The following is a 15,570-nucleotide window of genomic DNA, read 5'->3' as shown; positions in this document are numbered from 1 at the left end:
GATTGATTCCTGGGATGGCAGGACTTTCATATGAAGAAAGACTGGATCGACTAGGCTTATACTGACTGGAATTTAGAAGACTGAAGGGGGATCTTATTGAAACATATAAAATTCTAAAGGGTTTGGACAGGCTAGATGCAGGAAGATTGTTTCCAATGTTGGGGAAGTCCGGAACGAGGGGTCACAGTTTAAGGATAAAAAGGAAGCCTTTTAGGACCGAGATGAGGAAAAACTTCTTCACACAGAGGGTGGTGATTCTGTGGAATTCTCTGCCACAGGAAACAGTTGAGGCGGGTTCATTGGCTATATTTAAGAGGAAGTTAGATATGGCCCTTGTGGCTAAAGGGATCAGGGGGTATGGAGAGAAAGCAGGTACAGGGTTCTGAGTTCGATGATCAGCCATGATCATACTGAATGGCGGTTCAGGCTCGAAGGGCTGAATGGCCTACTCCTGCACCTATTTTCTATGTTTCTATAGAGGTGCTGCCATGCTTTCTTCATAATTGCATTTACATTTTGGGTCCAAGTCATGTCATCTGAAATGATAACAATGAAAAATTTCAAATTACTGACTCACTCCACCTCTGATGAGGACTGGCACATGGATCTCTGGTTTCCTCCTCCTGAAGTCAATAATCAGCTCTTTGGTCTTGCTGACATTGAGTAAGAGGTTGTGGCACCACCCAGCCAGATTTTCAATCTCCCTCCTATGTGCTAATTCATCACAGCTTTTGATTCAGCCTATGGGCTCCCCACTCTGGTTTTCCTTTAACCCTCTCTTTCCTCCCTCCCTCCTCCAAAAACCTGTCCCTTCCTATTCCTCAATACCCCAGTCTGACTCCACAATGCACCTTATCCCCTTTCCACCTCTTCTGTTTTCTCCCAACTCCCTTCTTTCCTACTCGGTCGCACCCTTTCACACTCTCACCTTCTTCAGCCACCACTCTTGTCTCCTTGTTCTCATTTTGTCTTTCATTTAGCTCACCCTCTCCCTTCCCTCTCCTCTGTGTTCTGCATGTAGTAGCACAATCTCTCACCTGATCCCCTTGTGTCTCTGAGAAGTGCCTGTCTTGCTATCTCATTCTGGTGTAGTTGAAGGAAAGCTCTTTAATTTATGATGGTGCCAACTGTGTTGCCCCCTTCCCCCTTTGATCTTACCCTTTCTTGTCTGTTTCACCCCCCTATCCTGCTCTCTCTCCCCTGGCCCATTCCATGACCCTGACCTTGCCTCATTCACATTCCTCCCTCCCAGTCACTTTGCTGTCAGTCCTTCCCACATCCCTCATTCTTCCTCTCCTTCTTCACACCTGCCCCCTCATGCAACACACTCTCCTTCTACTTCCCTCAGCCTGCAATTTTGATTAGCCTCACCCTTTTTCCTTTTCTCTATTCCACTTCTTTGCTCTGTCTACCTCTTCCACCAATCCCACATCTTTTCTCCTGCCCAGTTCCTTAGTCCCATCCTATCTTCTGCTCTTCCATTCTCAATATCTTGCCATTCTCTATTTCCCCCTAACAGTTCATCCCTTGATCCTCCATTCCCTCACGTCTAGCCCCATTCCCTCCATCCCACCACTTCCATCAAACTCCACCCTCTCCAGCTCCATACGACCCAACCCTCCCATGACCCAAGCACCCATCTACCCTTCTCTCCCATTGTCCCCAGCACCCACCCACATCTTCCCTTCATACCCTTTCCTTCCCTCAGCACTGACAAGGGCATAGTATAAATTCCACACAGCAGCACCCAGGGTTGGGATTGAACACGGATCCTCTCGCTGTGCCTGTGCCAGAGGCACTGAGTGAAAGACTTGCTGTGGAAACATTTACATGGAGGAAGCTTGGGGGGTGGGTTTTGAGGCATTACATTGTAAATGACCTGCTGGATAGTATGATTCTGTGACTGAGCAGAGGTCTGGCTCCTACCCACACCTCTCATGCTGCTTAAGTACCACACTCAGTGAATTTAAAACCACAACACAAAGAGTTAAGGTTGCAGCAACATCCTAGGCTAGAATACAATGCAACTGGGTCTCCAGCTTGATAATATGGAATCCTTACGAACATCCTTGTAGGAACTGTGGGTTTGCTACAGGGCATACAGCCTCAGGTGTGGAGCTGCCTGGCATCTGAAAGGCAGTGATGTGGTACAGAAACCAGCATTCAATGTTGCAAAAAGGAAAAGAGATGGGTGTTGTATTTGCAACAGCAAGCCTGAGAAATGGCTTCGAGAAAACACTCTGAAATCAGAAAGAGCTGGATACACTCAGCAGGTTAGGTAGCATCTTGGAGAGAGAGAAAAACAAAATATTTACTTCTTTTTCACAGAGCAGAAGGGCCTTTGACCTGAAGTGTTCACTCCGTTCCTCTCTGCACAGATACAGTCTGACCTCTGAAGTGTTTCCAGCATTTTCTGGTTTTCTTACTGGTTTCCAGCATCCACAGCTTGTTAATTTGTATACCAAAGAACCAGATTCTTAACCTCAAAAGGCAGGAACTGATAATCAAAGGTACCAAAGATAATGATAAAAGCAATGCAGAATGCCTAGTTCACTTTATTGGACCTACTTGCATTTATATAGCCCTCTTAGTGTAGTAAAGCATTGCAGAACAATTTGTATCATAACAATCAGAAAACAAAGTCATACAATCGCAACATAATGAATAGCAATAAAAATAACTGTGGGTTCTCAACAGTGCAATGGAAACCAAGGACATAATATAAAACAATGGATCGTGTATATGTAGCAACTAGTATTCTGTTGTTCATTGACCACAGGAATGTAATAAAATGAAAGTATCATGTTTACAAAGTGTATCACAATTAACAATGAATAAGTTGTAAGGTTGAATTAAGTCCTGAGTGGAAAAGTTGCTTAAGGTACAATAAGCTTCTGGCTTTCCCTGCATTTCCCCTCAGTCCTATCCCTTGCATTAATACAAAACCAGGAAGGTAATTATGTGACAACACAGTAATATTGGCCACATATCTCATTCATTGTAATTGCAAAGACAAATATCAAAAATCTAAAAGCAGTTTGGTAATCATAAGGAAATCTGCAGATGCTGGAAATTCAAACAACAACACACAAAATGCCGGTGGAACACAGCAGGCCAGGCAGCAACTGCAGGAGAAGCACTGTCGACGTTTCGGGCCGAGACCCTTCGTCAGGACTAACTGAAAGGAAAGATAGTAAGAGATTTGAAAGTAGTGGGGGGAGGGGGAAATGCGAAATGATAGGAGAAGACCGGAGGGGGTGGGGTGAAGCTAAGAGCTGGAAAGGTGATTGGTGAAAGTGATACAGAGCTGGAGAAGGGAAAGGATCATGGGACAGGAGACCTCGGGAGAAAGAAAGGTGGGTGGGGGGGGATGCACCAGAGGGAGATGGAGAACAGACAACTAAATATGTCAGGGATGGGGTAAGAAGGGGATGAGGGGCTCGGTCCGCCAGAAAAAGCAGGATCTCCCAGTGGCCACACATTTTAATTCCACGTCCCATTCCCATTCTGATATGTCTACTGTCAAAATGAATCCAAACTCAGGTTGGAGGAATAACACCTTATATACCGGCTGGGTAGCCTCCAACCTGATGGCATGAACATTGACTTCTCTAACTTCCGTTAATGCCCCTCCTCCCCTTCTTACCCCATCCATGACATATTTAGTTGTCTGCCTGTTCTCCATCTCCCTCTGGTGCTCCCCTCCCCCTTTCTTTCTCCCCAGGCCTCCCGTCCTATGATCCTTTCCCTTCTCCAGCTCTGTATCACTTTCACCAATCACCTTTCCAGCTCTTAGCTTCATCCCACCCCCTCCGGTCTTCTCCTATCATTTTGCATTTCCCCCTCCCCCCACTACTTTCAAATCTCTTACTATCTTTCCTTTCGGTTAGTCCTGATGAAGGGTCTCGGCCCAAAACGTCGACAGCGCTTCTTCTATAGATGCTGCCTGGCCTGCTGTGTTCCACCAACATTTTGTGTGTGTAGCTGTTTGGTAATTATGTGATCAATCTGCTACAATATTTCCACTTCAATAACTCTGCGTCTGGCCCTTCGCTTATCACAGCAATGCAAGAGAAGTGACTTACCATATTACATTGAATGTCCTGGACAGAAACAGGCTATTTGGTCACCTCTCATCCTCCATCACTCCAAGGAGAAAAAGCCAAGTTCACTCAACCTATTCTCATACGGCATGCTCCCCAATCCAGGCAACATCCCTGTAAATCTCCTCTGCACCCTTTCTATGGTTTCCACATCTTTCCTGTAGTGAGGCAACCAGAACTGAGCACAGTACTCCAAGTGGGGTCTGACCAGGGTCCTATATAGCTGCAACATTACCTCTCAGCTCCTAAATTCAATTCCACGATTGATGAAGGCCAATACACCGTACGCCTTCTTAACCACAGAGTCAACCAGTGCAGCTGCTTTATGTGTCATATGCACTCAGACCCCAAGATCCCTCTGATCCTCCACACTGCCAAGAGTCATACCATTAAAACTATATACTGCCATCATATTTAATCTACCAAAATGAACCACTTCACACTTAGCTGTGTTGAACTCTATCTGCCACTTCTCAGCCCAGTTTTGAATCCTATCAATGTCCCGCTGTAACCTCTGACCGCCCTCCACACTATCCACCAACCTTTGTGTCATCAGCAAACTTACTAGCCAATCCCTCCACTTCCTCATCCACATCATTTATAAAAATCATGAAGAGTAAGGGTCCCAGAACAGACAGATCCCTGAGGCACACCACTGGTGACCGACTTCTTTGCAGAATACGACCTATTTACAACCACTTTTTGCCTTCTGTGGGCAAGCCAGTTCTGGATCCACAAAGCAATGTCCCCTTGGATCCTATACCTCCTTACTTTCTCAATAAACCTTGCATGGGGTACCTTATCAAATGCCTTGCTGACATCCATATACACTACATCTACTGCTCTTCCTTCATCAATGTGTTCAGTCAAATCAAAAAAATGAGGATGTGACTAAACACAAAGAAAGTTTCCATCTAAGCTAGTCAATCCCATTTGTCTATGTTTGACTCATACCTAAACCTCTCCTATCCTTGTTCTCCATTAGAACAAGTTTCAAAATCCCACAGAAAGAAAGTGACTAGGGCAGCACTTCCACACTTGAGAAATATTGCAAAGGTATGTCTGTTTCTGTCATGTAATGATGCTGAAAAACTAATTCAAGCCTTTTTATCAAGTAGACTGGATTGCTGCAATACACTTTTACTGGCCTTTTAAAGCAATCCATTGACAATTGTCAATGATAATGATAAATGATAAATCCAATTCATTTAGAATGCCTCTGCTAGACTTTTAACTAAAACACAACTAAAACTACTCTGTATTGGCTTTTAGAATTGATTTTAAAGTTCTTTTGCTTGTTTTTAAAGCTCTCAATTGTCTGGGTTCAGAGAACATAACAGAATTGCTTTCTTTAAACTTGCTTGAGCTCTCAGATCTTCTTCTGTTGATCTCCTAAACTTAAACAATCTCTTTCAAAAGATAATTGGCAGGTCAGCCTTTTGAACCATGCTCTTAAACTGTGGAACTCATTAACTAAAACTATAAGAGATAAAAATTCAGTTGACACTTTTAAACGCCAGCTCAAAACCTATTTATTTAACCATGTCTTTAGTGAACGGTATTGAAATAAAATTAGAGGAAAATAATTTTTACAAAGACAAGGTCTCACTCGCTGGAATTCGATTGTAAACAAGGTGGGAGAGTGGAAACCCGATTGGATGAGGATTAACCGATCGGGAGGGATGGGGTTATACCACTGGACTAGACATCCCCAAGCATCATCTCTGATGAAGATAACAGAATTTATCATTGAAATGTTGATTAAAATCAATACCTGTACCTGGCTGGATGCCCGAGAAGAGTTTATTTATTTTACATGCTGGGAAAGTACAAGATCCTTTTTTGAAACATTGTTTGTTTGAAAAGTTGTTATTATTATTATTATTATTATTATTATTATTATTGTTGTTGTTGTCATTAAATTCTCCCCCTTCCCTGGGTATAGGCATTTCCTTTGAGTTCTATATAGATTCCTTGCTGACCACATTTACTTGTTCACAGCTGAAGAATGTCACTCATAAAGGCTTGCATTGATTGCCATTCCTAATTAACCCTGAACCAGACCGAGTGAAAACAGGAGGAAAGGATGAGGGCAGTTGTCCTAAAGTCCATGAGAGGATGTTTTCTCTTATGAAATTTGTTACAGTAATTTTTGGGTTTAGGTCATTAACACTTAGTAAATGGCTTCAGCCATCAGTATTCTGTTCCTTGACAATGCATTTCCTAAAAGCTGTGAATATCAGAATCTCAGTCCATTTGTAACAATGCATTTCCTAAAAACTGAATACCAGCTCAGACCTGCTAGCTTCAAAGACAGCATTATCTATACTTTGTAAACATGGATTGTCCTTCATGTGGAACTCATTAACTAAAACTATAAAATACCAAATACCAAATAAGTAAAATACCAAATAAGTGTATTGTGGATTCAGTTTGGAACGATGGATTCCTGAATACCAGTCCAGATACTGCTGGCACAGGTGGGATGAATGTAATCGGGAGGTGTGAAGTTTGTATGTAGCATCAAAGGAAATCATTGTCTATACTTGTAAAATTGTCCTTTGTGTTTAGTAAATACTTTGTAAATATCGAGCCCCACATTGGCCCAGCAGACCTTTCTACCGAAAGGGTCTCCGTATGCCTGCTGTACCTGGTTTTGTTGAATAAAGAAGCTACCAGTAGCTCTCTCTCCGGTGATTTTATTCACACAACAACAAAATTTACTGTTTAAAAATTAAAGGTTTGTGGTGACCCATTTCCTGGTACATCCGAACCGGCTCACAATTAGATAGCCTACGGGGGTTTGCGAGCACAGAGCTTTGGAGCCTCTGCGCCACGGGGGGGCAGGTTGAGGGAGGATTAAAAGTGAGGCTGAGGATTTTGAATAAAGTTTTTCCTTTGACTGCAGTTACCGACTCCGTGTCGTTATTTTAGCGCTGCGTGTAGCACACCGCTACAATTGGTGACCCCGACAGTCCAAATGATTTTTGGACCAGAAATGACCAACGCCGCCTCTGTTCATGCGGTTTCATTGAAACTGCCGGTTTTCTGGACACAGCGACCGAACCTGTGGTTCCAGCAAGCCAAAGCCCAATTCCACGTTCGCCTCAGAAAACACCCACTACTACTACGTGGTGAGCTCCCTCGACCAGGACACAGCGGCCCAGGTCGCGGAGTTCGTACAGTCGCCCCCGGCAGACGGCAAGTGCACGGAATTCAAAGCCCTGCTCCTCAGGACTTTCGGACTCTCACGGCGCGAGCGGGCTGCCCGTTTACTGCACCTGGATGGCTTGGGCGACAGACCTCCATCGGCTTTAATGAATGAGATGTTGTCTCTGGCCGACGGACACACACCCTGCCTCATGTTTGAGCAGGCATTCCTGGAGCAGCTGCCCGAGGACATACGCCTGCTGCTGTCCGACGCGGATTTCAGTGACCTCCGAAAGGTGGCAGCCCAGGCGGACTTGCTGTGGAACGCCAAAAAGGTGAGCGGGGCGTCCATCGCACAGATCTCCCAGCCATGCTCCCAGCAGCAAACCAGTCCAGGCCCGGCCGCAGAGCCCGCCAACCCCCGGCCCAATGAACACTGGTGCTTCTACCACCAGCGGTGGGGCGCAGAAGCCCGCCGTTGTCGCCCGCCCTGCAAGTTCCCGGGAAACGCCAGGGCCAGCCGCCGCTGATGGCTACGGCGGCTGGCCATCGGGATAGCCTCCTGTATGTGTGGGACAGAAGGTCAGGACGCCGGTTTTTGGTCGACACTGGTGCCGAGATCAGCGTTTTATCTCCGACGAGTTTCAACACCCGCAACAGGGCACCGGGGCCCCTCCGAGGGCCGTGAACGGCAGCACAGTAAGGACCTATGGCACCCGTCAGGTGCAGCTACAGTTCGGCTCCAGCCAGTTCACGTGGGACTTTACACTGGCCGCCGTAGCCCAACCGCTTCTGGGTGCGGATTTTTTGCGGGCTCACAGCCTACTGGTCGACCTGCCCAGGAAGAGACTGGTACACGCCGAGACCTTTCAGACGTTCTCCCTGGGTGCAGCCCAGTTGCCAGCCCCTCACCTCGGCTCCATCATGCTGTCCGACAACGACTTCACCAGGGTCCTGGCGGATTTCCCATCGGTTCTGGCACCGCAGTTCACAGCGGCCATGCCCCGACACGGCGTACAGCACCACATCCCGACCCAGGGACCACCCCTCCACGCCCGTGCTCGGCGGCTTCCCCCGGACAAGCTCTGACTGGCGAAGGAGGAGTTCCAGAGGATGGAGGAATTGGGGATCATCCGGCGGTCCGACAGCCCATGGGCCTCCCCCCTGCACATGGTGCCCAAAGTGACGGGAGGCTGGAGACCGTGCGGCGACTACCGCAGGCTGAACGAGGCTACCACACCGGACCGCTACCCTTTGCCGCACATTCAGGACTTTGCAGCAAACCTGCACGGCGCACAGATCTTCTCCAAGGTAGACCTCGTCCGAGGGTACCGTCAAATCCCGATGCATCCTGACGACGTCCCCAAAACGGCTCTCATCACCCCTTTCGGCCTTTTCGAGTTCCTCCGCATGCCGTTCGGCCTGAAGAATGCCGCACAGACGTTCCAGCGGTTAATGGACGCGGTGGGACGGAACCTGGACTTCGCGTTCATCTATTTGGACGACATCCTCATAGCCAGCAGCAGTCGTCAGGAGCATCTGTCCCACCTCCGTCAACTCTGCGCCCGACTGAGTGAATACGGTCTTACAATCAACACCGCCAAATGCCAGTTTGGACTTGATACCATTGACTTCCTGGGTCACAGGATTACTAAAGACGGGGCAACCCCTCTGCCCGCTAAGGTAGATGCGGTCCGCCACTTCCCCCGACCCACCACGATCAAAGGCCTTCAGGAATTCGTAGGTATGGTCAATTTCTACCACCGCTGCCTCCCTTCAGCTGCCCGGATCATGCGCCCCCTGTTCGCCCTGATGTCAGGTCCGAGCAAGGACATTACCTGGGACGAGGAGTCCGCCGCCGCTTTCGTTCAAATGAAGGAAGCTTTGGCGAACGCCGCATTGCTAGTACATCCCAGAATGGACGCCCCTACCGCCTTCACAGTGGACGCATCTAACACGGCAGTCGGTGGGGTGCTGGAGCAACTCATCGCAGGTCGCTGGCAACCCCTGGCGTTTTTCAGCAAACACCTGCGGCCACCCGAGCTCAAGTACAGTGCTTTCGACTGGGAACTGTTGGCGCTCTACCTGGCAATCCGGCATTTCAGGTACTTCCTAGAAGGTCGGCCCTTCACCGCGTTCACGGACCACAAACCGCTTACCTTTGCGTTTACGAAAGCGTCCGACCCCTGGTCGTCCCGCCAGCAACGCCACCTGTCCTACATCTCTGAATACACGACGGATGTCCGGCACGTCTCGGGTAAGGACAATGTCGTGGCGGATGCGCTCTCTCGCTCTACCGTTCATGCCCTTTCCCAAGGGGTAGACTTTGAGGCACTGGCAGAGGCACAGCAGGCAGATGAGGAGATTCCGAGTTACAGAACTGCAGTCTCCGGTTTGCAGCTCCAGGACCTCCCCGTAGGCCCGGGTGAGAGGACCCTACTCTGTGACGTCGCCACCGGCCAGCCCCGTCCCGTCGTCCCGACAGCCTGGCGGCGCTGTGTTTTCGACTCCATTCATAACTTGGCGCATCCCTCCATCCGGACAACTGTCCGGATGGTTTCAAGCAGGTTCGTTTGGTACGGACTCCGCAAACAGGTCAGTGAATGGGCCAGAACGTGCATGCACTGCCAGACAGCCAAGGTGCAGTGGCACATCAAAGCTCCACCGCAGCAGTTCCATCCAGTTCCATCACCTGAAGTCGGCCCTCATGGCCCACCTGCGAGGAGCCAACTGGGCGGACGAGCTTCCCTGGGTCCTACTCGGCATCCGCACAGCGCCCAAGGACGACCTGCATGCCTCGTCGGCCGAGTTGGTATACGGCGCGCCCCTGGTCGTCCCCGGGGAGTTCCTACCAGCCCCACAGGGGCAAGAGGAAGGTCCCGCAGCAGTCCTGGGCAGACTACGCGAGAAGCTCGGTAACCTGGCCCCCATACCCACTTCACAGCACGGGCGGAACCCGACCTGCGTACCCAAAGACCTGCAGAACTGTAAGTTTGTGTTTGTACGAAGGGGCGGGTATCGGCCACCGCTGCAGCGGCCATACGAGGGGCTGTTTATGGTGCTCCGGAACAACTGGTCCATGTTCGTGCTGGACGTTGGGGGGAAGAGGAGGTTTTCACGGTGGACCGACTCAAATCGGCCCATGTGGACCTGGCGTAACCGGTCAAGTTTCCGGCACCTCGGCGCAGAGGCCGACCTCCCAAGCAGGTTCCGGCCCAGACTGTGGACATTGGGGGGGTATCGCCGATTCTGGGGGGGGGTTATGTGGCGACCCATTTCCTGGCACATCCGAACCGGCTCACAATTAGCCAGCTTTCCGGCTAAGGGAGATAGCCTACGGGGGTTTGCGAGCACAGAGCTTTGGAGCCTCTGCGCCACGGGGGGCAGGTTGAGCGAGGCTAAAAATTGAGGCTGAGGATTTCGAATAAAGTTTTTCCTTCGACTGCAGTTACCGACTCCATGTCGTAATTTTAGCGCTGCGTGTAGCACACCGCTACAGGTTGCTCATTTAAGACAGTGAAGAGATTATTTCCATTTCTCGCTGAAGTTCATGTCTTTAGAATTATGTTAGACATAGAGTTATTGAATGATACAGCAGGAAGACAAGCCCTTCAACTGACCAACACTGTACCATCGATTAACCATTTACACCAATCCTACATTAATCCCATTTTAAATTCTCCCCACATTCCCACCAATTTACTCCCACAGGTTTCAACATTCATCTATGTACCAGGTGCAATTCACAGCAGCCAATTAAACTACCAACCCACATGTCTTTGGAATGCAGGAGGAAACCAAAACACCTGGGAGAATCCCACATGATCACAGGGAGGACAGCAGACTCTACACACAGGCAGAGCCTGAGGTCAGGATTAAACCTGGATCACTGGATCTGCGAGCTGCCCTTCATCAAAGCTGCAAGCAGTCTGTAAATATTTCTTAAGGAGGAGTTAAATAGATCCTTGATAAGGACAAAAGTTTACTGAGGAGAGTAAAATGGAGGTTACAATCAGAGCAGCTACGATCTTACAAAATGTTGGACCAGGCTCAAGAATTCTGCTTCTAATTTAAATGTTCATATTTCCTTCATGGAGAACAGATGTTTCTTTATTAAGTAACAAGTAGTGTGGATTTTCAAGATCTCCATATAAAAAAAAATATTTAATTACTTAAATTCAACTTCTCAGTTGTCGTCTTTGGATTTTTCAATACTCCCAATGCTAGCAGCATCCATGATGTAGCTCTATACTCATCCATGTCTAACTTACGTAACTCTCTCCATCACTAAGGACTTCGCTTTATGGGACATGTCCTCTTCTGATACTACCATTGGGGGGGATGTACAGGAGGCTGAAGACCCACAGTCAGTGATTCTGGAAGATCTTCCTTTTCACCATCAACTTTCACAGCTCCAATCTGCCAATTACATTCCCTGATTACACTACACTGATTGGCCTAATCTCAAATAATAATGAGGTAGCCATCAGAGGAAGTCATCACCTAAAACAGTGGTGTCAAGGAAACAACCTCTCCCTCAACATTACGAAAATAAAGGAGCTGGTTGTGGACTACAGGAGGAATAGAGACAGGCTAACCCCTATTGACATCAATGGGTTTGGGGTTAAGAGGGTGAACAGCTTTAAGTTCCTTAGCATAAGCGTCACCAAGGATCTCACGTGGTCTGTACATACTGGCTGTGTGGTGAAAAAGGCACAACAGTGTCTCTCTCACCTCAGGCGGTTGAAAAAGTTTGGTGTGGGCCCCCAAATCCTAAGAACTTTCTACAGAGGCACAATTGCGAACATCCTGACTGGCTGCATCACTGCCTGGTATGGGAACTGTACTTCGCTCAATCGCAGGACTCTGCAGAGGGTGATGCGGACAGCCTAGCACATCTGTAGATGTGAGCTTCCCACTATTCAGGACATTTACAAAGACAGGTGTGTAAAAAGGGCCTGAAGGATCACTGGGGTCCCGAATCACCCCAACCACAAACTGTTCCAGTTGCTACCATCCGGGAAATTGTACCACAGCATAAAAGCCAGGACCAACAGGCTCCGGGACAGCTTCTTCCATCAGGCCATCAGACTGCTTAATTCATGCTGAAACAACTGCACTTCTATGTTATATTGACAATCCTGTTGTACATAATATTTATTATAAATTACTATAATTTCATATTGCACATTTGAACAGAGACGTAAACACAAAGATTCTTACTCTTCATGTATATAAGTGAATTCAATTCAATTCTGAATGGTTCACGAAGTTATGAAAACCACCTCATTATTCCTTTTATTTATGCACTATTTATTTATGTTTGTAATTTATTGTAATTTGCTGTCCTATCTTGTCTTGCTGCCACAAAATAACAGTTTTTTACATCAAAGAAGTCAGTCATATTAAACCCAGTTCTGAATTTGCCTTGATGTTCCATCTCCTACATTGTAACAATAGAAACTACGCAATCAACATATCCACAGTACCTACTGCACATCGGAATCTCATGGCAGACAAATACATCGGTAAGTAGAAGCATTCTGTTTTAATGGACCAACTCGCTGTCATAAACTTTCTTGCAGAATGGTTACAATAATTAAAGTATAACCAGGTGTTTGTGTTTTCTACACATGTACTTTATTAGTCCCTCCAGCCAAATTGAGCCAGTACTCTACAAGATCTCTGGCCCAAATTAATAAGGTTCTATTTTTAAATTTGTTCATAAGGTATCCAGTGTTTATTGTCCCTTCCTAATTTTCCCAGGGAGTTGCTGGTGAGCCTCTTCCTAAAGATGTTGAAAGCAAATTGTTACCACAGAGTTAATTGCCAGCCACAGTCAAGACAGAGCAGAGATAGTTCCCCTATCCCAGGGGTCGGCAACGTTTACCACTGAAAGAGCCAATATGGACCCATTTCCCACAGAAAAGAAAACACTGGGAGCCACAAAACCCTTTTGACATTTAAAATGAAATAACACTGCATACAACGGGTTTTTTTTTGCCTTTATGCTATGTATAAACAAACTATAATGTGTTGCATTTATGAAATTGATGAACTCCTGCAGAGAAAACAAAATTACATTTCTGCATGCAACAAAAACATTTTGAACTCCGAAAAAAAGACGTTGGGTTGAAGGTTACTCCATAGTTAGCCTACCTTGGATCGAAGAATTAAAAGAATGCGCGCACTGGCGGGTGTCAGGCATTGGCAGTTGTGATGTATATTAATAGCGATAAAAAAAACATGTTGTAGCGGTGTGCTACACGCAGCGCTAAAATAAAGACTGCAGTCAAAGGTAACTTTATTCGAACTAAACAGCCTTGCTTTAAAGCCTCCCTCAACCCGTCCCCGTGGGCGCGGATGCTCCAAAAGACACGTACTCACAAACCCCTGTAGGCTATCTCCCTTAGCCGGAACGCTGGCTAATTGTGAGCCGGTTCGGATGTGCCAGGAAACGGTGTCTCCACAAAGTTTTCAAATTGTACAAGATCACCATAATCTTCAAATTTCGAATTACATTTCAAAAGCTAACAAACCACGAGGAGCCACATCACAGAGATGAAAGAGCCGCATGTGGCTCCGGAGCCGCAGGTTGCCGACCTCTGCCCTATCCTCACTTTTCACTCCAAGAAACGTCATATCCAGCATAACAACCTTTGTCATTTGTATCATCTGCAATGAGATCCCACGACTAGCCATATCTTCTCTTCTCCACCCCTTTCCACCTCTTGCAGGTAGCATTTCCACTGTAACTCCCCAGTCTGTTCACCCCTTGCCTTCCATCTACCATACACCTCTCCCGTAATGGTTCCATTCTAATCTCCTTTACTTAGCAGATTCCAGCACCAGGAGCCATTTGTGTTCCTGTCTATCTCCATTCAGCAACTGACTCCAACCTCCACTCTCCCCTCCCCTTACCTTAGTCCCTGGGTCTCAATATTTACTTTTCCCTTTCCTTTTTCTGTGTCCATCTATCACCCACCTGCCACTATCTCCCAACTCTTCCCCTACTCCCTGAGTCTACCTGGTGCAACGTCCTCACCATCTTACTCCCTCCTCCATCCACCAAACAGGTCGGAATCCTGCTTCACCATTCCTCTTCCTCTATACCGGCCATCTCACCTCTCCATTTTGATGCACAATTATGACATCTTCCCCACTCCCCCCATCTCTACAGAAACTGACCTGCTGAGACCCTCTAGCAGATTGTTTGTTTCTTCAGATTCCAGCACCGACAATCCCTTGTGTCTCTAGCCACGTTGTTGTGGGTCTGGAGTTACTTGTAGATCAGACTGGTAAGGTTGGCTATTTTTCCTCCCTGCAGGGTATTAAAAAAATTGGATAGGGTTTCCAGAAATCTAGTAGTTTCATGGTCCATTATAGATACAAACTTAGATATTTAAGACTATATCGATTAACTGAATTTAAATTGTTTGCCGCGGTGGGGTTTGAAACTGTGCCTCCAGATTGTAATCCAGGATTTAGCCTCCTGTGCCAGTAATGTAATCAAGTCTCATTTCATTGAAGTAAACCAACAGGGCAGCAGTTGATGCAAATCATACTGATCAAATTTTTTCACCTGATAATAACAGCAACAACAATGGTGCCTTGTTCTTCCCTTTTTGCTTGGCTGTCTCATTTAATTTCAACTGTGATCAATCAATAGACAATAGACAGTAGGTGCATGAGTAGGCCATTCGGCCCTTCTAGACAGCACCGCCATTCACTGTGATCATGGCTGATCATACACAGTCAGTACCCTATTCCTGCCCTCTCCCCATATCCCTTGACCCCGCTATCTATAAGAGCTCTATCTAACTCTCTCTTGAATGCATCCAGAGACTTGACCTCCACTGCCTTCTGGGGCAGAGCATTCCACATATCCACCACTCTCTAGCTGAAAAAGTTTTTCCGCATCTCTGTTCTAAATGGCCTACCCCTTATTCTTAAACTGTGGCCTGGACTCACCCATCAGCGGGAACATGCTTCCTGCCTCCAGCGTGTCCAATCCCTTAATAATCTTATATGTTTCAATCAGATCCCCTTTCATCCTTCTAAATTCCAGTGTATACAAGCCCAGTCACTCCAATCTTTCAACATATGACAGTCCCGCCATTCCGGGAATTAACCTTGTGAACCTACGCTGCACTCCCTCAATAGCAAGAATGTCCTTCCTCATATTTAGAGACCAAAACTGCACACAATACTCCAGGTGGGGTCTCACCAGGGCCCTGTACAGCTGCAGAAAGACCTCTTTACTCCTATACTCAATTCCTCTTGTTATAAAGGCCAGCATGCCATTAGCTTTCTTCAC

At 47.1% G+C, this 15,570-nt stretch overlaps 1 protein-coding gene across 2 annotated transcripts in view; it reads right to left on the bottom strand.

Moving 5' to 3' along the window:
• kctd1 (potassium channel tetramerization domain containing 1) overlaps positions 1 to 15,570 on the bottom strand; it is a 146,842-nt gene that overhangs the window by 79,311 nt on the left and 51,961 nt on the right. The window contains exon 3 of one of the 2 annotated variants that reach the window (XM_059977398.1): positions 14,442 to 14,574. The exons of the other annotated variant lie outside the window; for it this stretch is intronic. The gene's annotated coding sequence lies outside the window, so the exon portion shown is untranslated. The remainder of the gene's footprint in view (positions 1 to 14,441; positions 14,575 to 15,570) is intronic. 2 annotated transcript variants of the gene reach the window in all.

Source organism: Hypanus sabinus, chromosome 1 (assembly GCF_030144855.1).
Source record: "Hypanus sabinus isolate sHypSab1 chromosome 1, sHypSab1.hap1, whole genome shotgun sequence".
In the NCBI taxonomy this organism is placed as follows: domain Eukaryota; kingdom Metazoa; phylum Chordata; class Chondrichthyes; order Myliobatiformes; family Dasyatidae; genus Hypanus; species Hypanus sabinus.
Note: the sequence above shows the minus strand (reverse complement) of the source record. Positions and strands in the feature narration are given on the sequence as shown.